This window comes from Pan troglodytes, chromosome 12, assembly GCF_028858775.2.
Source record: "Pan troglodytes isolate AG18354 chromosome 12, NHGRI_mPanTro3-v2.0_pri, whole genome shotgun sequence".
NCBI lineage: Eukaryota > Metazoa > Chordata > Mammalia > Primates > Hominidae > Pan > Pan troglodytes.
In genome coordinates, this window is record NC_072410.2 from 24,679,716 (window position 1) to 24,702,882 (window position 23,167).

At 49.2% G+C, this 23,167-nt stretch overlaps 1 protein-coding gene across 22 annotated transcripts in view; it reads right to left on the reverse strand.

The window, feature by feature from the left end:
- Positions 1 to 23,167, reverse strand: part of INPP4A (inositol polyphosphate-4-phosphatase type I A) — a 146,485-nt gene that overhangs the window by 116,747 nt on the left and 6,571 nt on the right. For 2 of the 22 annotated variants that reach the window (XM_054678682.2, XM_054678684.2), the window contains exon 1: positions 6,106 to 6,199. The exons of the other annotated variants lie outside the window; for them this stretch is intronic. The gene's annotated coding sequence lies outside the window, so the exon portion shown is untranslated. Of the gene's footprint in view, positions 1 to 6,105; positions 6,200 to 23,167 lie in introns of those variants that run through there. 22 annotated transcript variants of the gene reach the window in all.

Here is a 23,167-nt window from a genome sequence, read left to right on the forward strand (position 1 = left end):
ATGTGGTGCCAGTGTGGGCTCATCCCACCCAGGGCTCTTCGTAGCACAGGTGGAACTGGATCTTTAAGATATTCCACATTATAGAGAAGACAACACAATAGAGCAAAAAGCAAGCTCCCAACCCCAACTACTTCAGAGATGTCCTTTTGTGTAAGAATCCTGCTTCAAAAAACAAAATCCACTCTTGGGCCTCACCAAGCACTGGGAAGGCTGCGGGTGGCCCTCGCCCACTGCACCATGGACACCAAAACCCACACACACAGGCCGCTCTTGAGGCTGTCAAGGTGATATTAGATACCACAAATGCAGAAAGGGAAAGAATGGGAGGCTGAAATCAAAACCAAAAGTGACTTCACAACCTGCATACACAGCTTTCCAAACAAGCTTCTCAAACGAATGCACACTTCAGAAGAAAGAGGGTATGAAAACGTCCGTGTCTGTATATGGCAGACTGCCCCTGAAGGGCTCACAAAAATGCTGGGCAAACTGCTTGCCTCTGGGGAGACGAACTGGAAGGCAAAGTGGGAGAGGTGATTCTTCTCGATATATCACTTTGTAATTTTTGAATGAGACCAAAGGTAATACCTTCATAGCATGTAATTATGTGAGATATGTAATGCCCTCAAACAGAAGTTATGAAAATGTCCCACAGTAAATAAACTTATCTTCCCCAATCGCATGTATTACCTTTCCAACATGTTTTCATGCAATCACCTGGTGAAGTGGAAAATCAAGATACTAAAGGCCTGGATCCACTTTTTAATGCTGTGTGACCCTGGGTGCCATCCGCCCACCCACCAAGACTCCAGAGGTAGCAACCGGCTTATGGTCACCATCTGGCCCGGGTGAGGTCACTCACTGAGTGGCACCTCCCGAGAGGCCCTGACCACATTGTAACCCATCATGGCCAGTGCCCAGAGTAAGGAGGGGAAGCAGGTGGCCCACCACACGGTGTCAGCCCCTCTACACTGCACCTACACTGCCCTCCACACTCTCAACTGCACCCACACTGCCCTCAACACTCTCCACTGTCCCCACACTGTCCTCCTCACTCTCCACTGTCCTCACACTGCCCTCAACACTCTCCACTGCCCTCCTCACTCTCCACTGTCCTCACACTGCCCTCCTCACTCTCCACTCCACCCACACTGCCCTCCTCACTCTCCACTGTCCTCACACTGCCCTCCTCACTCTCCACTCCACCCACACTGCCCTCCTCACTCTCCACTCCACCCGCACTACCCGCCACACTCTCCACTCCACCCACACTACCCGCCACACTCTACACTGCACCCACACTGCCCTCCACACTCTCCACTGCACCCACACTACCCTCCACTCTCTCCACTCCACCCACACTGCCCTCCTCACTCTCCACTGCACCCACACTGCCCTCCTCACTCTCCACTGCACCCACACTGCCCTCCACACTCTTCACTGCACCCGCACTACCCGCCACACTCTCCACTCCACCCACACTGCCCTCCTCACTCTCCACTGCACCCACACTGCCCTCCACACTCTTCACTGTACCCACACTGCCCTCCTCACTCTCCACTGCACCCGCACTGCCCTCCTCACTCTCCACTGCACCCGCACTGCCCTCCTCACTCTTCACTGCACCCACACTGCCCTCCTCACTCTACACTGCACCTACAATACACTCCTTTCTCCTGCCTAGGGCACTCCCACACTGTGGCAAGCAGAAGTGCAGCTCAGGGCAGCAGGAAAGAGCACCTCATGGAGAGGGAGGCCTGGAGGCTGGACTCCACAGCCAGCCATGCCCCAGCTAAGCTGCAAGACTCTGGGCAAGTCACTGCCCTTTCTGGGCCCCAGTGCCCTCTTCTGTAAGAGGAGAATATCAGGTTCTCAAACCTCACTCCTCCTTTCTGCAGATGCTTCCTACTGAGGATGCACAGATTTGAAGACCCACCACAGACCCTCAGTGAGCCCTGGGCTGGGGCTAGGGGAGGGGACACAGACATATGTGCTGTGGCCTCTCCCTCAGGAAGTCATCTTCCAGAGGACAGAGGACACATGAAGAACAGCTGCATGACGGAGAGAGCACTTCAGCAGAAGGGGACAGACATCTGCACCACCAGCCTGGTTCCTTGGACACTTGCCACAGAGCTCATCTGTCCACATCAGATTGGCTTCTCCACTGGACTGTGCTCTCCCCAGCAGAGTTTCACCCTATCTCCATCCAGGGCAGCCAAGAGAATCTGCTGGGGGACTCGAGTCTGTGCACGCTGCCGTGGGTGTGCTCACAGCACAGACTCTTCTGCTCTGGGCACTCTCTGAGGGAACTCCCAGGAGCAGGGCTGGGTCAAGCCCAGCTGTGTACCTTGTGCCCTTCCCCCAACCCCAGACCCCAACAGGGACTCAAGCTCATCACTTTCAAGGCCCAGCCCTCCTTGGCCCCTGTAGGTCTCCACCCATGTGGACCATACTTCTGCTCCACGGCAGGCAGAAATAGGCCCAGCCACAGGAGAGAACGAGAAAATGGAGTCACATGGGAGATCAAAAAGAGGCCTTGTTGGAGCAGACCAATGCCCAGCTGAAACTCTTGATTCCTACACCCTCCTTGTGGGGCACAAAAAGAGGGACAAGGACAGGTGGCCCTCCAGCACACTCCCAGCATCAACATCACAGTCAATGGCAACTCCCAGAGCTTTTCAAAGTCATCCAAGATTGTTACTTCTTCAATCAGTCCTCACCCCAGACCACACATCCCTGGCAGTTTGCTTGGCCTGTGGCAGAATTTCAGAGCTACAGTCCCGAACTCCACGGTGCTGTCTGTGACTTCAGCCCCAATAGGGGTTCTCGGGCACTCCTGGCGGCTAGGGGGCTGCGGCAAACTTACTAACAGGGCCAGCAACGTCTTGGGAGGCTTCGACATTTATAGATTATTAAATGAAGAATTTTAAAAGCTTACAGACAGCCAGTCTAAGCACTTCAAATCTACACAGTCTACTTGGCAAACACACACTGAGCGTTGACCTTGGTTCCTGAGCGCTCAACCTGAGGCTGCAGCCTCTGAGAAGCAGCGGCATGGCAGACTTCTGTTCAAAAGCAACCTTACTTCCATCCACCAGAGCTTAAAATTCTCAGATGGTCTAACAGAAATATTCCACATATGATGAGATATCACAGAAACCTTAAGTGTAAGTTAAAAAACCATACTCCCACCTGCTATATATTTTAATTCCACATTCTCTCCTGATAGCTTTGCGAGATTGCCAAGTACAAAGGGAGAAAAGCTTTTCAAAGCTCAATTTTTTAACCCAACAGGGTCATTCATCCTTTTCTCCTGTGTGGAATGACTGTGAAGTAACTCAACAGTGTTACTGACTCAGGTCAGGACATCATTCACAACGGCCATCTACAGTGAAGCCACAGACACACACATGCATGCACGCACAGGCACACCACATACACGCACACTCATATACACAGGAGGCACCTCCAACACCCTCAGCTAAAACTATTTTAGTGTGATCTCAAATCAAAAGCTTGGGCCAAACCATTCTGGTTTCTGACTACAGGCCAACAAGGTTGCAACAAACATAAAACCACACTGAAACCTATTCAGAGAAGGATGGTGATGGTTTCTTTAGAAATGTCTTCCAGTGGCTGGGTGCAGTGGCTCACGCATGTAATCCCAGTACTTTGGGAGGCCAAGGTGGGTGGATCACCAGGTCAGGAGTTCAAGATCAGCCTGGCCAACATGGTAAAACCCTGTCTCTACTAAAAATACAAAAATTAGCTGGGCGTGGTGGTGTGTGCCTGCAGTCCCAGCTGCTCGGGAGGCTGAGGCAGGAGAACAGCTTAAACCCGGGAGGCGGAGCTTGCAGTGAGCCGAGGTCGCGCCACTACACTCCAGTCTGGGCAACAGAGCAAGACTCCGTCTCAAAAAACAAAACAAAAAAGAAAAAAAGAAATGTCTTCCAGCTCCTCCTGCAACATGGCCCTGAACCACGTCTAACCAGAGGTCACACCAAGGAAGCGACCACCCAACTCAGCACCACTTCTTCCTGTGGTCCTGGTATCATGCTTCCCCTTCCTGCTCCTTCAGTGCCTGGCTGAGAAGGCGAAAGGCCCCACCAGGCCTCCTTGCAGGGGCCAAAGCCCAGCGGGCCATGCCTCCCTGCGGAGGGAAGGGACAGACCACTAAGGAGCAAGGACTTAGAGCTCAGAAGCAGCGCCAAGTGAGTCTCATGCCCCTCCTGAGGCAGGAGTCCAATCAGGGGAACCCCAGGTGGGGCTGCACCTGCACTGGGTCAGCCTCCAGGGGCCAGGTCTCCCCACCTGCACCACTGGGTCCAGAGCTCTTTAAAATCCAGGGGCCGCTCCCCAGTCTAGGACCACAGGGAAACACTCTGAGTGCCAAGCACTCCCAATGGCTCACTGGAGCTCTGTGGTCATGAATTTACAGACTCATCAACATGTCATGTGTTCTTCTCCAGCCACAGGCCACTGTGCTGAGAAGTGGCCAGAACCAGGGCTGTGGTTTTACCAAGTGAGATGTGGACGGACAGGGGCAGGAGGTCACGTGCGTTGGCCCTTTCACATCAGTCATGACTATGCCTCTATGACTGTGGAACCCTCCTTGGTGCACAGCAGAACATGCTGCAGCTCTGCACATCACAGTTCACCTTCACAGCCTGAGAGAAGGAGGGGACTGAGGCTCGGCATCTAAGAGACTGGCTCAACACCTATATGTGGGGATTTGAAACAGGTGGGCCTATTTCATCAGGAGGCCAAGTTCTTTTTGTTGTTGTTGTTGTTGTTGTTGTTGTTGTTGTTTGAGACGGAATTTCTTTCTTGCTGCCCAGGCTGGAGTGCAATGGCGTGATCTCAGCTCACCGCAACCTCCACCTCCCAGGTTCAAGGGATTCTCCTGCCTCAGCCTCCCAAGTAGCTGGGATTACAGGGATGTGCCCCAACGCCCAGCTAATTTTTTGTATTTTTAGTAGAGACAGGGTTTCTCCATGTTGGTCAGGCTAGCCTCGAACTCCTGACCTCAGGTGATCCGCCTGCCTTGGCCTCTCAAAGTGCTGACATTACAGGCATGAGCCACCGCACCCGGCCCAAGTTCTTTTTTTTTTTTTTTTTTTTTTTTGAGACGGAGTCTTGCTCTGTTGCCCAGGCTGGAGTGCAATGGCGTGATCTCGGCTCACTGCAACCTCCGCCTCCCAGGTTCAAGCCATTCCTTGCCTCAGCCTCCCGAGAAGCTGGGATTACAGGCACATGCCAGCCACCACACCCGACTAATTTTTGTATTTTTAGTAGAGATGGGGTTTCACCATCTTGGCCAGGCTGGTCTTGAACTCCTGACCTCGTGATCTACCCACCTCGGCCTCCCAAAGTGCCGGGATTACAGGCATGAGCCACCGTGCCCAGCCAGGAGGCTGCGTTCTAAACCTCTAAGGCCCACTGCTCTCCACCCCAGCTGTACCTCCAAATCACCTCATGGGAAAGGTGGCAAATGTCATGCTGGCCCCACCCAGGATTACACTAATTAGCACAGCATGGGTGGAGGGCAGGCTGCCATGTTTTTCAAAAGCCCCTAGGTGATGGTAAGGTACAGCCAGGATGGGGAAAATTGCAACACTATTCCAGTTCCCCTTACCCCCAGCCCCCAAAACCCCTTTTCCCAGCTGTTCACTTTATCCTGCCATGGTTGGCTCATCTCTGCTCTGCTCAAAGCCATCTCAGCAACCACCCTGGGAGGCATTCACCACGCCTCCTAGGCTGGAAGTACCAGTGTGGGCGTGATGTAGAGACTTTGGGTCTCTCTGGCTCTCAATCTCAGCCGTGAGCTTTGCATCTAGTTACAGCTAAACTCATGGTCCAGCAGTGAACCATGAGGAGTTATCGACTTCTATCATCATCCTTCACAAACTGCAGTCTCACTGGTTTCAGGATCAACAGAACCATCAAAAAGAAATGCCACAGTTCTTAGAATCAGAAATGCGACCCACCAGCCACACACTAAACAGCATTTATTTTGGTTTGGATTTCATTCCCCTTCCTTCCTTTATTACCCTCCCCTAGTGGCACCTTATAAATTTTCTGTTTTCAGCCATACATGGCGGCTCATACCTGAAATCCTAGCACTTTGGGAGGTCAAGGTGAGAGGATCATTTGAGGCCAGGGGTTCAAGACCACCCTGGGTAACAAAGCAAGACCCCCATCCCTACAAAAAAATAAAAAATAAAATTTAGGCATGGTAAGGCATTTCTGTACTCCCAACTACTCAGAACCCTGAGGTGGGAGGATCACTTAAGTCCAGGAGTTCAAGGCTGCAATGAGCTATGATTACATGGCTGTACTCCAGACTAGACAACAGAGCAAGACCCTGTCTCAATCAATCAATCAATCAATAAAATTGTTTTCTTTACTGAGACATTAAAATTGGTATATCTAAGGATCTCACTTTCTTACTGTAAAACCTCAAAGTTTTACTATTAGTCCACTAAGATTTACTCAGGGTTATTACAAATTCAATTAGTTCATGGTCTCACTGAGTTGGAAAGTATGCTAAGCACTATCATTCATAAATAATTGTAAAACTTAGTTGTGGAACTCGACAAAGATGAGGCTGAACTTACGGCCTGTTCAACCAACAGGCTGTACTCTAAAAGCCCATTTATAAGTTATCTGGAACCCAGAGAACATTTCATTTCATGTAAAATTACCACTAAGTTGGTACTTAAGTTCCCAAGAAATAGATAACTATTAGACAGTTAATAACTAATAGATAACTATTAGATAAGAGAACTAGATAATAATTAGATAATAGATAATTATCTATAACTAATAGATAACTATTCAACTCATTTGTCCTTTCCTAATTTAAAATCAGAAAAACGTTATTATGGTGCAAGAAAATCAAGTGTGTGTTGTGTGTGCATATACAGACAAGAAAATCAAATGCAAGTGTATGTGTGGGATGTATATGCAAAAACTCTAACTTAAGGAAAAGAAGCTTCACATCAAGAACACAGAAGTTAAATCCATGGAGGCTGAGAAGATAATTTCCACTCAGTTCCAAGGGCAAAGGACACTGATGATGCTAGGTTCACTGGACCTGTTGTCCCCATATGTGGACGGTGTCGCTAACATTGCTGACAGCTTCACAGTCTTAACAGCAACATAATAGGGGAAAGGAGAAAGCGTTTAAACAGATGGAGAGACCAAGTTAACAGTGTGATGAATCATCAGCAGATGAGGGGGATGGAGGGGCAAGTGTGGCACAGGCACAAGAGGACAATGTTTGTCCCCTCCAAACTCCACACTGAAATTTAATCCCGAATGTTAGAAGTGGGGCCTAATGGGAAGTATTTGGGTCATGGGGGCGGATCCCTTATGTATACATTAATGCCCTCCCCCAACCACCCCCCGCTTTGAGGGTGCGTGAATTCTCACTCCGTTGGTTCCCACAAGAGCTGGCTGTGAAAAGAGCCTGGGACACCACCACCACCAGCCGCTCCCTTCCTTCCTCTCTCGCCATGTGAGCTCAGCACACGACAGCTCCCCTTCACCTTCCACCACGAGTAGAAGCAGCCTGAGGCCTCACCAGATGCAGATGTCCAGTCTTGAACCTTCCAGCCATCAGAATTGTGAGCCAAGTAAACCTCTTTTCTTTAAAAACTACCCAGCCTCAGGTATTCTTTTATAGCAGCACAAAACAGACTAAGAGAACATCCAAGAGGAAAAGAAAAAGGCCCTTTCCCGGCTACTCTAAGAAACTCGGCATTCAGAAGCCTGGTGTAGTTATTCAGGGACTGCCCAAAAAATACATAAGTGTGAGACAAGCATTAATAAAGAAAAAGAGATGGAAATAAAACTCTGGGTCCCCACCAGAAAGAAGACAGATAGACATCATCACCTGTCAGTGCCCTCCTCTCTCTCCTGTGAGTTTGGCGATGGGTCTATCCCCTCCAAGGCCTACCTGGCATAACCATAAGCGAGGGTTTTATGCACAGAAAGACCTCTGAAACCTCTGCCACCAACCAGCTGGGTGACAACTTCTCTGAGCCGCAATTCTCTCACGGGTAAAATGGGATGACAGACACTTATCATTCAAGGTGTCCAGAGGATTAAATGAAGTGCTGCATGCTGAGGCACAGCACAGCAACGACACTTAGTGAAATTCCAAAAATGCCGGTGACTCATTGTAATCTGTGATAGGGAATGTCTGTCACCCCCTTGAGCCAACAGGTGCTGGTGCACAGTGAGTGCTCTACAGGGTTAGCTTAAAAAACGTAACAAGGCCGGGCACGGTGGCTCACGCCTGTAATCCCAGCACTTTGGAAGGCCAAGGCGGGCAGATTGCTTGAGGTCAAGAGTTCAAGACCAACCTGGCCAACATGGTGAAACCCCATCTCTATTAAAAATACAAAAATTAGCTGTGCATGGTGGCGTACGCCTGTAGTCCCAGCTACTCAAGAGGCTGAGGCAGGAGAATCGCTTGAATCCAGGAGACAGAGGTTGCAGTGAGCAGAGATCACGCCACTGCATTCCAGCCTGGGCAACAGAGTGAGACTCCATCTCAAAAAAACAAAAAAACAAAAAACAAAACAAAACAAAAAACATAACAAGAAGGTCCCTTCCTAAGCAACTGGGGGGAGGGCTGGAGTGAGACTTGTGGCAGATGGAGCAGAGACTGAGCAAGGTGGGCAGGGCCAGCCTGGGCACACAGCCAGAGAGGAAGGGTGAGGGCGCTAGAGTGAGACCCAAGCCACTGTCCGCTCAAGTACTGTGCCGAAACCAGGGTGGAGCCGGGAGGAAAAACCACAGGCCCTCACAGGAACAGGGGCTCAGCCAGAGAGTTGAAAAACTCTTTTTTCAAACCCATGTAACAACATAGTAAAATGACAGGGGATTATCTGTTCACCAAGTGAGTGCCCAGCAACATGACAAAATGACCCCAGAGTCACCTACCCCAGAGTCTGGGAGAGGAAAGGACCATGGCCACCCCTAGGCCTCCCCAAGCCTCAGCTTCCTCATTAAGCCCACTGTATGTGGGACAGTATGGTCCTCATCAGGCTGCTGTGAAGTATGGCAGGTCAAATAATGCCCCCTGCAAAAGAGGTTCACGTTCAAATCCTTGGAACCTATTAATGTTACCTTATACAGCAAAGGATTTGCAGACTCAATTAAGTTTCGAATCTTGAGATGAGATTATCCTAGATTACACTGGTAGGCCCCAAATGCCATCACAAATGTCCTTATATGAAGGCAGGAGATTTCGGAGAGAAGAGAGGGCCGTGTGACAGAAGCAGAGAGAAGCGGAGTCACGGAGAGAAGATGCTACCCTGCTGGTGTGAAGATGAGGAAGGGGCCGGCAGCCGGGGCAAGCCAGCAGCCACAGAATGGATTCTGCCCTAAGCTACTGGAGGGAACGTGGCCTTGCCCACAGCTTGATTCAGCCCAGTGATTCTGGAGGCCAGAACAGTAAGAGAATAAGTTCCTTTCGCTTTAAGCCACCGAGTTTGTTACAGCAACCACAGGAAGCTAATACAAGGGATTAAAAGGGAAGTGGATACAAAGCAATCAGCACGCTATCTGGCACGTGGTAGGAACTCGAGAATCCCCATTAATGAAGGACAGTTCCTGACATCCTCCCTGGGCCACCAACCCATCCTCAAAAGCTGTGTGAAAACCTACAACCTTGTACTGCAATAACGAGCTCTGTACTCTGCTCACAAAAGCTCCTTCGTGTGTATCGTCTCAGTTGATTCTGTCCTAAAAAGGAGTTTCCAAGGTTGTCCAAGGACTCTCAGCTTGTCTCATATAAATACAACACTGCCACAGGCCTTGTCTTCAACATTCAGTTCAATTAGTTAAAATATTTCACAGGATGGCCTCTGCTGATATCTCATGGAGCAGACCCTCCTGATCTCAGGCATCATGAGCTGTGATCAGGGCCATCTTACCTTGCAGAAACACAGCACAAGTACTTCTCTCAGCCACAGGCCTTGCAACTGTCAACAGAGAAGCTGGTGCCGAGTTCTGACATGGGAACTGAGAACTCTGCCCCTGTCAGGGCAGACATGGCAGAAGAAGAGGCTGGGCAGGCAAAAAAAGACACTGGCTAGCACTTGACCTTCCAAACTGCTTTTCAGCTTGACTCATGCAAAGAGGTTTATCTCTCCCCTAAACCCCCTGCTTTTTGTTTCTTCAGCCCTTGCTCTGTGCACCCCCACTCTCGATTTTCCTCTTTGAGGAGCGAGTCCCAAGTGTCGAAACCCACCATGTGCAATAATTCCACTTCCTCCGTCGTGCTCGGCCTCCATCATGCAGACCCTGGGGCCTCAGCTTCCCCTGGGTTGCTGCGAGGATGTGGCCCCGTGAATCTGACGGCTCTCCTGCCCTCCCCTCTGCCCCATTTTGTTCGAGACTCAGGGCTGTGCTGTCCCAACCTTCCCCAGCCTGTGCAAGATTTGAAGACTGTCCCCTTCATCAAGCCACAGCAGCCCTCAGCCACAAAGAGCTCAGGGTGGAGCCTCAAAACCTCAAGAGTATCTTAAAGAAAAAATGAAGAAAAAGAAGAAGCCTATTCACTTCCTAAAAACAGCCATCTGCAGGCCCTCTGAGATATCTTTTTTGCACCCATTCTTCTATAAGCTTCTGCCAGCGCCAGGTTCACTGGGTGGAGACCGTGTACCCTAAGCCAACTGACTACTGACCACTATCAGGCAGGAGACAAGGGCTGTGCACGGAGCGAGCAGAGACTGGAGGAAGAGCTGCCTCAGCATTCCTCAGCCCCTGGCACCGCATGCAGCAGACCCTAGGGCTAACAGCTCACACCTACCAGACCTTCACTTGTCCATAGACGCTCATGGCTCTGGTCTGCCCTAAATCCCGCACAGGGGCTTGTAAGCAGTCTCGCAGGCACATGCCTGTGAGCCCTCCGCAGGTGGCTACTACTTCCTGCTCTCCTACAGACAGACCCCAGGGCCAGCTCCACAAGTCACTTCCTTTGTGCCTGAAAACTACCTGCTGCGTGAGTGAATAAGAAGGGGCAGGTGTGCTCCCAGCTGGTAACTTTGCATCACCTCGCCTGTGATGAATGACCATGCCATATCACAGATTCAGAAACTGAAGACCACCAACCAACATGACTCCAAAATGTATGTGCAACGTGCTGCCCAGGCTGTTCCCTTCCCTCTGAGATGCAGAGCACCTTGGTTGGAACAGCTGAAATGCTGGGAGGGCATGGCCAGAACCAGCCTCAGCGAGACACCATCATAGCTGAAATGTAGACTTCCACACAAGCACTGTGTGTTCCTGGGCCTGGCTGTCATTAAGGTCCCTGCAGAACCATCTGCCCTTGCACCTGCAGCTTGAGTTGGCCGCTTGATAGGCCAGGCAGAGGAAAGCCCAACAGAGCCAATGTACCTGAAACTGGGGTCAAAAGCAGCTTTGACAAGCCTCACTCAGGATGCTACAGGTTAGTTTAAAATGTCTGTGGGCTGGGCGCGGTGGCTCACGTCTGTAATCCCAGCACTTTCGGAGGCCGAGGCGGGCAGATCATCTGAGGTCAGGAGTTCAAGACCAGCCTGGCCGACATGGTGAAACCCCGTTTCTACTAAAAATACAAAAATTAGCCGGATGTGATGGCACACACCTGTAATCCCAGCCACTTGGGAGGCTGAGGCAGGAGAATGGCTTGAACCCGGGAGGTGGAGGTTGCAGTGAGCCAAGATTGCAACAGAGCACGATTCTGTCTTGAATAAAAATTTTAAAAAATTAAAAATTAAAAATAAATAAAAAATAAAATGTCTGTGTGTTGGCTGGACATGGTGGATCACACCAGTAATCCCAGCACTTTGAAAGGCTGAGGCAGGTGGATTGCTTGAGCCCAGGAGTTCAATACCAGCCTAGGCAACATAGCCAAACCCACAAAAAAAAATTAAAAATTAGCCAGGCATGGTGGCATACACCTGTAGTCCCAGCTACTCAGGAGGCTAAAGTGGGAAGATCACTTGAGCCTGGAAGGCAGAGGCTGCAGTGAGCCATGATCCTGCCACTACACTCCAGTCTGGTTGACAGAGTGAGACCCTGTCTCAAAAAAAAAAACAATAATAATTAAAAAAATAAAAGGTCTGTGTGTAACTAGAAGGTAATATTTTATTTTATTTTTATCTATTTATTTATTTATTTTTGAGACAGAGTCTCCGTCTGTCGCCCAGGCTAAAGTGCAGTGGCGCGATCTCGGCTCACTGCAACCTCTGCCTCCCGGGTTCAAGCGATTCTCCTACCTCAGACTCTTGAGTAGCTGAGACTACAGGCGCCTGCCACCACGCCCAGCTAATTTTTTGTATTTTTAGTAGAGATGGGGTTTCACTGTGTTAGCCAGGATGGTCTCCATGTCCTGACCTCATGATCCGCCCACCTTGGCCTTCCAAAGTGCTGGGATCATAGGCGTGAGCCACCACGCCCGGCCACTAGAAGGTAATATTTTAGAGACATGTGCCTTACAAATAGTATCTAACCATTAACTGCCCATTTCCCAAAGAAAACCCTACAGGCCAGGTCATAATTGAAATAAACGGGCAGAAGCTTAAAAACATCGTCTAACCCCACCCTCTTTTTCCAGCTAGAATGATGCTCAATCCAGCCAGAGCCTAGGCCCAGACCTCAGAGCAAGGGGGGTGCAGCTTCTTTCACAGAACTAACGTACTAGTGCGAAGCACAGGCTGGAAAGAGGCTAACAGGCATCCAGAGAGCACTGGTTGAAGAATCTGCAGCACAGCCTGGCAGCAGGCCAGCATGCAGCTGGACAATGGAACACAAAACTCCTTGTGGGCCAGTGAAACCGTCAGAAGAGGCACACAGCGAGCATGCAGCATGGCACCAGGGATGTGGAAAACTGTCTCATGTCTGCACATGCAGGCCTGCTGGCATATACACAGCATAACTTCAGAAAAAAAACCAACAAGCATATGGCATTGGTGTCTTAAGGGAGGGGACATGGATGGCTAGAGGATAGGGTAGGAAACAGGCTTTACCACATATCCTGCTATATTTTACAATTTTTAAGCCATGAAAATGTTTGCCTATTAAAACATAAAATGTTATCAAATGTGTCAAACCAAGTTAAGTACAGGGAGGTTTGTGAGAAGTCTCTCCAAGAGACATTAGTGCACAGCCAATAAGGGGATGGAAGATTTCACGGAGCCCTGCTCTGGGGCAGGCACCCCTGCAGGTGACAGAATCAAAGCTAGGCCCACACCTGTTGCTGGCAGTGACTGCCATGGCCTTGGCAATGAGCATCCCTTGCTCTCCGCCCTTCACTTCCTTCTTCTCTGACTTGTCTCCTTCCACTCTGTTTGCCTCCTCTGCCATGTCACTACATCATGTGGCATAGTGAAGTCTATATTCCAAGTCAGAGTCCCAGTTAGAGATGGAGGGTGGTGTGGCAGAACCATGAGCCAACCCTTGTCCCTGTAATCATCTCTCACTACCAAACCACCCCCTCGCCAGCTACTGGCTCACAGGCTTGACTGTGTCTTTTTGCACTGCACCCACTGTGCAGATACCCCATGAGGTCGCGGGAAGGACGTGGCTATGGAGAAGATGGAACTGGCTGCAGCTGCCCAGCCAGCTATTTCACACTGTAGGGAGAGCCCCTGAGACAATTAATACCATTTCTAGAAACCAGTATTTCTGGGTTTCTTTACACCCCAATGCTTCCTCTTCCTCATGGTGTTTCAGCACAGTGTTTCACAGGTGGATTAGAGGGGGCGCAGACGATTCTTCTCCAATGCTGGGTTTCATTTCTGTCATTTCACAGATAACAGCTTCACCTCTGACCCCATGGGTGACAGGGACACCCTACCCTGTGGTCTGCATTGTGGACATCCTGCAGCAGGACCCACTGCCACACAGCGCTGGGTGAGCCGCAGCATCCACAACTGTAAAGCCAACACAGAGCGGAGACAAGGAGGCCAAGTCGCAGCCCACAATCCCCTAAAACTGGTGGTTAGAGCACAGGCATTATTGTAAGAATTACTATGATCCAAGAAAGGGTCTCCCCAAACCATGAAAATGACTATGGAACTGCTTCTGTCACTTAAAGTAATGACACAAACAAAAAGAATGAAAGAGTCTTAAAAAAGTCTGACACCCTCCAGTGTGGGATGAATGAATTCCCAAACTTTACAAAAGGCCTGAAGGGGCTCGAGCCCCCGGGTGATCTGGCCCTGCCTCTCCTGAGCCTCCTTCCTGATGCATTGCCCCAGTCCCTCCTCATTTATCTCTGAAGACCCCCCAGGTTGAGCCACTGCCCTTCCTTGACACACAACTCACCCTTCCCTGAGGCCCTGTGATGCTCCCCAAAACCCACAAGAGGAAGAGGCCACCTTTCCTGGGTGCCCCTACCCTACTAGGCTTCTCTGCACCCTTGCACCTATAATACCACACTTGCATATATGTGTACATGTATATGGGGAAAATTTTTACTTTTAATTTTAAACATACATACACACACACACACACACACACACACACACACACACACACGATGACCAAACCCAAAGGTGTGGCACCTTCTCACCCAGAGAAGTGGAAGCAGCCCTAGGTTCCAGCCACCTGGACAAAAGGGCTTGTGTGCCAAGGATAAAAAAGGTCACTGCTGAGAACAGGCTTCTGCCTTTGACAAGCACAGTGGGACAAACTGACAGTTCTGGTTTCTCCCTGAGAACTTACTGGGGCAGCAGCTGTGCAGTGGATTCTGGTCTCCCCTCCTTCTCCTCAGTTAGACTGAACCTCAACTTGACCTCAGGGAAGCAGGCTGTCTTCCCAAGAGAGGCTGAGGCTTTTCTTGCTACTTTGACAAGGACAGACTAGCTTTATTCACTCCTTCACTCAACAAACATTGATTATGTGCCTATTTTGTGCCAGGCACAGTGGGGCACTCTGGACCTACAAAGAAAACCAAGCTATTGTCTCTGCCCTGAAGGACGCTTAAGTCTTATGACAGCCCAGATCCATGATGTTCGCAGGGTGTGTCCATAGAGAACTCTGGCAATCTTCACACTGTGAATGCCATTGTGGGACACAATGCCCCTGTAGCATGCAGTAAAGTAGAATCTAACACTTGAGCAACTTCTCCAGACCCTCAAGGAATTACTATTAACCAGTTGCACACCAAGGAGGAGAGGGTAAGAGGGCCTCCCAAACACGGACACAGGTGTCCCCCTCAGCACTCTGCACGCCAGCCCTCCAGGGTGTCCTGGTAGACTTTCTTACTTTCATGTTGTTTTTCCTTTTGGCTACTCAGCAGCGACCCCCTTCCTCCTAATAGCTCCCTGAACTCTACCCTCCCTTAGGCCACTCAACTAGGGTAGGGAGGAGTGGGCGGGAAACCAGGTGAGGCAATCAGAGTGCTGATTTTCCCAGGTGCAGGGACCACTGGTTTAGGGGCAAGCCCCTGGCCGAGGTCTACTCAGTGTCACTCCCACCCCTGGGCCAGTCCAGACCTGAACTATCCATCTTGTCTCACGAGTGAGCGGCGTTTCCGAAGGACAAAGCTCTGCCTGAGCACTATGCAATCCTGACTTGGTGTCATATTCTGTGCTCCATGAATGCTCCAATCACACTGGTGGCAAATGTGGTAAAAGTCAGTCAAAATCAAGCACTTCGGGTGCCTTTGGGCGTGTGGTGGCTACCATCCTGACGGGTGTTAGCGGGCCACAAAGAGTGTGCTGAGAGCCACCTTCCACAGTCAGCCATGCTTTAAGAACTTCGCCTCCGCTGTACTTCTCTCCCTGCCATGCTCCACTGATGCTGCCTACCCCCTTAAGGTCTGGAGATGCAATGTGGAAATCAGAGCCACTTCCCCCCTGGCCATGCCTCACTCTCTGCATACATGCTGCATACTTAGGGGTCCCAACACCTTTTGTTTCTCCTGGAAAAAAAATGTGCAGCATCCCATTCATTGGGCCAGAGTCTCACCCAGGATACCAGCAGAATGGGAAAGCAAGCCCCAAAAAACACACAGAACAGCACAGCCATGAAGGGGCAGGAAGGCATTTCTATGAAGTTCGGTGGTCAGCTCCCTCAAGTAAAATACTCCACTCTCAAAGAGGAAAAAAAATCTGAATGTTTTTATGGAGAAAGAACTGGCTAGCAAAACAATCTGGAAGATAATCACTAGGCTCAGGCATCACAGGCAGCAATGATTCATCTTGGGTACCAGGAAACGTGTTGTGTTCAGTTGTTGCCTATCCGTAGCCACTCCCAGGGTAGAGAAGGTGAGAAAGGGCTATTTGATGATTTTTTTTTTCTGAGGCAGAGGCAAGCCCCTGTCACCAAGACTGGAGTGCAGTGGTACAATCATAGCTCACTGCAACTTTGAACTCCTGGGCTGAAGCTATCCTCCTGCCTCAGCCTCCTGAGCAGCTGGGACTACAGATGTGTGTGCACCACCATGCCCAGCTAATTTTTTAATTTTTAGTAAAGATGAAGTTTCACTATTTTGCCCAGGCTCAAGCCTTGTTTAAACGTGAAGTTAGGCAGGGTGTGATGGCTCCTGCTTGCAATCCGAGCACTTTCGGAGGTTAAGGCAGGAGGATCATTTGAGGCCAGGAGTTCCAGACCAGCCTGGGCAACATAACAAGACCTCATTTCCACAAAAAAAAAAAAAAAAAAAAAAAATTTTGTTTAATTAGCTGGGCATAGTGGCATATGCCTGTAGTCCTTGCTAATTGGGAGGCTGAGGTGGGAGAACTGCTTGAGCCCTAGAGTTTGAGGCTGCAGCGAGCTATGGCTGTCTACTACACTATAGCCTGGGCAACACAGCGAGACCCCGTCTCTAAAATAAAATAAAACAAAAATAAGAGTTTCTCCCAATATAGTCAACATTTACATAATCAGAAAAAGCTAGCCAATCCTATTTCTAGGCCTGCCTAAGTAGCAAGCTCAAACGGCTTTAATAAACCAAACTCCTGTTTATTGTCTCAAATGTTTAATTTGCAGACAAATCTACGTTCTGAGGTAAAAATAGCAACTGTTTGTATTCATTACAGTAGTCAATTAAGTTAGGTTCACAGTCTACGCCACAGGCTGCTAGTTCCCATGACAAACACTGGTACAATCCTAATAGTTTACAAAACAGCCAACCTATGATATGAAACACTGATCAAATCCTGGGATGCCCAGTTCCCAAAGAATGACACAGCAGTTACTGCCCTGGAATTTAGTCATAGCTCATGTAATCCTGTTTTTGTTTGTTTGTTTGAGACAGGCTGGTCTCACTATACCGACCAGGCTGGTATCAAACTCCTGGGCTCAGGCAATCCTCCTGCCTCAGTCTCCCAAGTAGCTGAGACTACAGCCTCACCAGGTGCATGCCACTAAGCTAACCCAGCTAGATCTAAACCTATTTTAAATGAGTTACATCCACTACTGCTTAAAACTCTCTTTGCTCCAGAGGGGCTGAGGCAGGGTGGCCAGTGCCCTGAGTGTCTGGGCTGGGACATACCCAGGGACAAGGCCCAACAGTCAAATCCCCAATGAGAAAGGCCAATGTTGTCCCACAGGAGAAACTGAATGAGATTAACTTTAAAACCTGAATGCTCCTTACCATGCAAGTTGGTACAAAGTTGTTTCCAGTGACACTGCTGGAAACAAAAACCCACCCACTCACCATCTGTGAAGTGGCCCCTCACCACTTCACAACCCATCCACTGGCTTTCTTCTCTCTTTGACAAAAGATATTAATATCTAGCTTGGTAAAGACATTAGACTAATTAAAGAATAATTATATAATCAACTCAAAACACAAAGATCTTCCTCCTTCCAATGGAGTTAACACACCATACAGTTCAAAGGCACCTACAATAATAGTCACAAAACACGTGTTTTGGGCAATCGATGGTTGAACACTATTTGTAAGACTGTTTGCACTATCAAGTAAGACAAGCTCCTGTTCTCATGGTCTCTGCAGTGTTTCCAGAAGAAAGGGGTGAGAATGAAAAACGTAAAAGTAGCTGGGTACAGTGGCTCATGCCCTGTAATCCCAGCAATTTCGGAGGCTGAGGCAGGAGGATTGCTTGATGCCCAGAGTTCAAGACCAGCCTGAGCAACACAACAAGACCCAGTCTCTAGAAAAAATTAAAATTAAAAATTAGCCAAGTGTGGTGGCACACGCATGCAGTCATTGCTACTTGGGAGGCTGAGGCAGGAGGATGCTTGAGCCCAGGAGGTCAAGGCTACAGTGAGCTATGATCACACCACTGCACTCCAGCCTGGGCAACACAGCAAGACTCTGTCTCTCAAAATAAATAAATAAAAAATGTAAAAGCTTTTAGCAATGGCAACCTCCCTGTAACGTGTTCAGAGCACCTTCTACAACTTACATAGTTGTATCCATTTGACATTTGAAGCCCTTTTTTTCTTTTTAATCATTTTCTGCTTTAACTGGTAATTTCAAGTCCATGTATCCTTTTTGAAACAAGTCAGGAATAGCTAATAGGAAAGAAAGCTGCCAGAAAGAGAAAGACAGTCCAGACCTGAACCAGAAGATAAGTGTGCATAAAGTATGCTGGAGTCAAGTGGTCCCCATCAGTCAATGGGAAAATGACAAGGGCTGGACTTACAAAAATGCTGTAGTTGTACTGGGGGACTGTCTGCAAAGGGCCTCAGAAGGAGTGATGGAGAGAGGCTGGAAAAGCCAAGGAAAGGCACAGGACGCTCTAGCTGGACCAGGAAGAATGTGGTCTGTGTGACACACAGGCAGCTTCCCTCTCCACTGACATATCCTTGGTACTCCAGGGTCTCTGACACTATGTTTCTTCTTCTCTAGAAAGCTACTGCTGAATCACTGCAGAGGGGAGAGAAAGTGAAAGAATAAAAAGGCAGTATTTCCAAGGCAACAGACCAAAGAACAACTTCCCTAAATAGACACTTGTATGTGTGTGTGTGTGTTAGTCCAATGCCAACTAAATCAAGAACATACCACACTTCACCCATGTAGCCCCTGGGCACTATCCCCACTCCATTCCACTGTCAGGGAGGATTCGACGGGGGAGGAACAAAGGAAATCACCTTCACTAGATGAACAAGAAAGGAGGAGGGTGAGATTCAGGCATGACTTCACCAAGTCACTGGCAAGTTGGGGACAAACCACAAATGAGACTGCTAGCGCTTCCCTTCTACCTGAGGTGGGCACAGTCTACCAGCAAGGTGTCGTCCCTAAGGCCAATCCATTTACTCACTCCCCTCTTCCAAACCATAGGAATAACAATATTTGGAAGATTCTGGGGTATCTTTTTTTTTTCTTTTTTGTAGAGACAGGGTCTCACTCTGTCACCCAGGTTGGAGTGCACTGGTGCGATCATAGCTCACTGCAGCCTCGACCTCCTGGATTCAAGTGATCCTCCCGCCTCAGCCTCCCAAGAAGCTGGGAATATAGGTGTGCACTACTATACCTGGCTAATTTTTTAATTTTTAGTAGAGACAAGGTCTTGCTTTGTTGCTCAGGCCGGTCTGAACTCCTGGGCTCAAGAGATCCTCCTGCCTTGGCCTCCCAAAGTGCTGGGATCACTGGCCTGAGTCACCTTACTCAGCCTATCTTGACATTTCTTGGCACCTAGCCCTATTTTAAAACATTGGGTTCTGTCAAACATACCACTGTATTGCCATTTGATTATCACCCAATTATGCAATGTGATCATTTAACATTTGTATACACAGAGCACGAAGAATGAATAAGAAATGTGAAAATACTCAACATTTCAGCTCGTACAATCCTTAGTCCTTCCATTCTTTAAAAAAACAGTGTCAGTAAAAGGCTCAGTTGGGTCAGTGACCAGCTGACTAAGAGTTTACAGAGTGCAAGCCCCCCACTTCCTCCTCCCACCCCCCGCCCACATCCTTCTCCTCTCAACTTCGCTGGATGTCCCTGCCTCTCAGCACCTCCCTCTTCTGTGACATTTCCCCTGGAAGGTACCCTGAGCAGGAGTCAACAATAGGGTGTACTCCAGCCCTTTGAGCACATGTGAAAAATAAGAGTACTGTGGGGAAAACAGTTACCAAGACTGTCAAGTGGAGCAGGGGTCGAAACATTCATGTTTGCACCGGTCCAGTGCACTGCAGTTCACAGCCCTCTCCTATGTATATTATCAATCCCCACCACCCTCCTGTGAGCCTAGCACCTTCCCCATTTTACAGATGCGAAAGCTGACTCGGGTTCACATCCAGCACTACAATCCAACTTGCCCCTACCCCCAAAAAACAAACACAGACATGCCAAAGCCACTACTACATAAGCTTTGTGATACAAACCAGACTAGCGCCTGCATTAAATAATGGGGATCATAGCTGACTCTAAGCCAGCCTTGGGAACTGTCCTGACAGTGTTAAGGCCCAGAGGATTCCAGTGGGGAGTCAAAAGCAGCAATGCTTTCATTGGGGCCAGCCCCAAACAAGGAGACTCTCTCTCTCTCTCTCTTATGTAGAAATATGCTGATCCACCTGTTAGGTAAAGGACCCATCTGGCATCCAGAGTTAAATTTTTTTTTGAGAGGGAGTTTTGCCCTGTCACCCAAGCTGGAGTGCAGTGATGTGATCTCGGCTCACTGCAACCTCCACCTCCTGGGTTCAAGCGATTCTCCTGCCTCAGCCTCCCAAGTAGCTGGGATTACAGGTGTGCACCACCACACCCAGCTAATTTTTGTATTTTTAGTAGAGATGGGTTTTCACTACGTTGGCCAGGATGGTCTTGAACTCCCGACCTCAGGTGATCAACACACTGCCTGCCACTGTCTCTCCTGTCTGTCAGTGTGGCTGTGCAGAGGACTCCTCATCAGGAGGATTTGGCTCAGATGGCTTACTACCACGAACAATACGCCAGAGCAGGACCAGGCTCAGGACTTTGTGCCTGCTCCTCACGCCCCCAGCTCCACTCCCACTGGCCCTCACCACTGAAAGTCTCCTCTGGTTTTAGGTCATTGGTTCTTGATCTATGGCAAGTCACAGACCACCAGGTTCTGACAAAAGTCACAGGTCCCAGGCCCAGGAAAAGACCCCAAGTGTATACACATCCGGTGTAGGCCCCACCTTCCTACAGGTTAGGACCCCCTGCACTCAGCCCTAGGGTTTGACACATCTTTACCAAAATCCACTCTAAGAAACAGTCACACCATAACAACACCCCAAATACATTACATGTGAATAACTAGATGTTTTACCAAAGAATGCTTATCCTTCCCATAGGAAACGTACTTGGATATTTGCCATTTCAAAAAGCTTTTTAATGCCAGTTACAACCTCAAATTGATTTCATGAACCATTGCATTTTGAAACATGCTGTGTGGACCCTTCTCTAGCATGTTTCCTCCTCAGGTGCCCTTCCTTCCGCAATAATTAGTGCAAATGTGGTTAGAGCTCAGTGCAAGACTACTCCTAAACGTTATTTTTATGTATTAAGATGAATCTTTAAAGCTGAAAACCCAGAAATATCTCAACTGTTTAGTTTCAGGAAAAATTCGGAAAAGTGGGTCATTGTGATCTCACAAATTACACCGTGGAGGTGGCTATTTATTTCACCCAAACATCAAGCTGGAGTTGTACTTGCAAAAAAGGGGACATAACACAGGTAAAAACCACCACTGAAAGTAGTCACTTGGGCTGTCTCCAGGCCAATTCCCTAAATATTTCTCAAGCACCTACTAACTGCACTGCTCTCTTTTTTTCTAGCTGAGCAAGGAGTAGCAGCGTAGGCAGCCCCTACACAAATGAACACACTTCAGGAATGGCTTCAGAAGGTGAGTCATAACAGCTCTTCGGGACTCTTCAGCACCAGCCAGGTAGACTCCATCCCTGCTAGGCCAGAGAGGGACCTGGAGCTGGAGTGTTACTGAGGTTGCTTCGTTTAGCACCGAGTTGTACAGGGAGAGTACAGGCCACGCTTGGAGGAGCTGGAGAAGCTTGAGGCAAGGGGGCTGAGAAACTTATATGGGTGGACAAGCTGGCGAATGGGGGGCAGGGGAAGGACTCCGGAGAGCAAAGCGGCCCCCAGGGCCTTAAACACTGGCTAGTTCACACTGTGGGCTGGCCACCCACCATCCACTCTTCCTTCTTGCTATTCTAGGACCTAACCTCCTCCCCGGTCCTCAGGAAAAGTCAGCCCTGTCTCCAGCTGGGGAGTAGGGGAGTCTTGATTAAACTAAAAGAGCTGTTCTCCAATGTGACCTTGCATCAGAATCACCTGGAAGTCTTCTTAAAGCACAGCTTTCTGGGCCCCATCCCAGAGTTTCTGATTCAGTGGGTGGGGTAGGATCCACTAATCTCCAGTTCTAACAAGTTCTCAGGTAATGATGATGCTACTGGTCTGAGGACCACACCTGGAGGACCACCAGCCTAAGCCAACCAGCACACAGCACTCTCACAGCTTCATGTTGCTGGTCCAGGGAAGGCCACGTGACCCTTTGCTCCACAGGCCAGAGGGAAGGACTGGTAGACACTGTGGCTGGGGAATCAGCTGCTTTGTCTCCTTCCCTGCTCCTGCTGGACAGGAACAAGGAAGCACGCAGTCCCACTGCCCCCAACAACCATCTCAGAATCATGAGGAGACTAACCCCCTAGGATGAAACCGGCAGTGATGGCTGGACAGAGGAGCAGAATCGAGGTCCTTGATGAAACTGCTGACATGCTGATGGAGACTCCAGTTCTCTGAGATAATAAATGTCACTGTTGGCAACCAAAAGCATCCCAACTGACACACCCCATAATCCAGGGAGAAGCTTGAACTGGGCATCCTTGTTTCCTAGTAGAGCCCTGTTTCCCGGAAACAACCATCTGCCTAAATACTTCCTTCACATTTCCAGAGTTTATACACTTAGGTCATCCTTCTTGAAAATTCAAATTAATTGGTTTGAGAATACACCATTTAGAGATGCAAGCAACATGAGAGAGGGAAAGAAGGGCGTTCAATATGCTAGGGTGAATTAATAATAGCTTCCATAACAGCAGCTGACACCACCTGCGTGAGGGCTATGGGAGGGGCAGGAAAGGGGCAGGGGGTTTTCAGGAGACATCAGAATACCACCTAGTGAGGTGCAACAAGAGGGGCGCTGCAGCAACCAGAGGTCAGGAAAACTACCAGGTGTCTCAGGGAAAGCGCTCTAGGAGGATCCCAGGACCGGAGCTG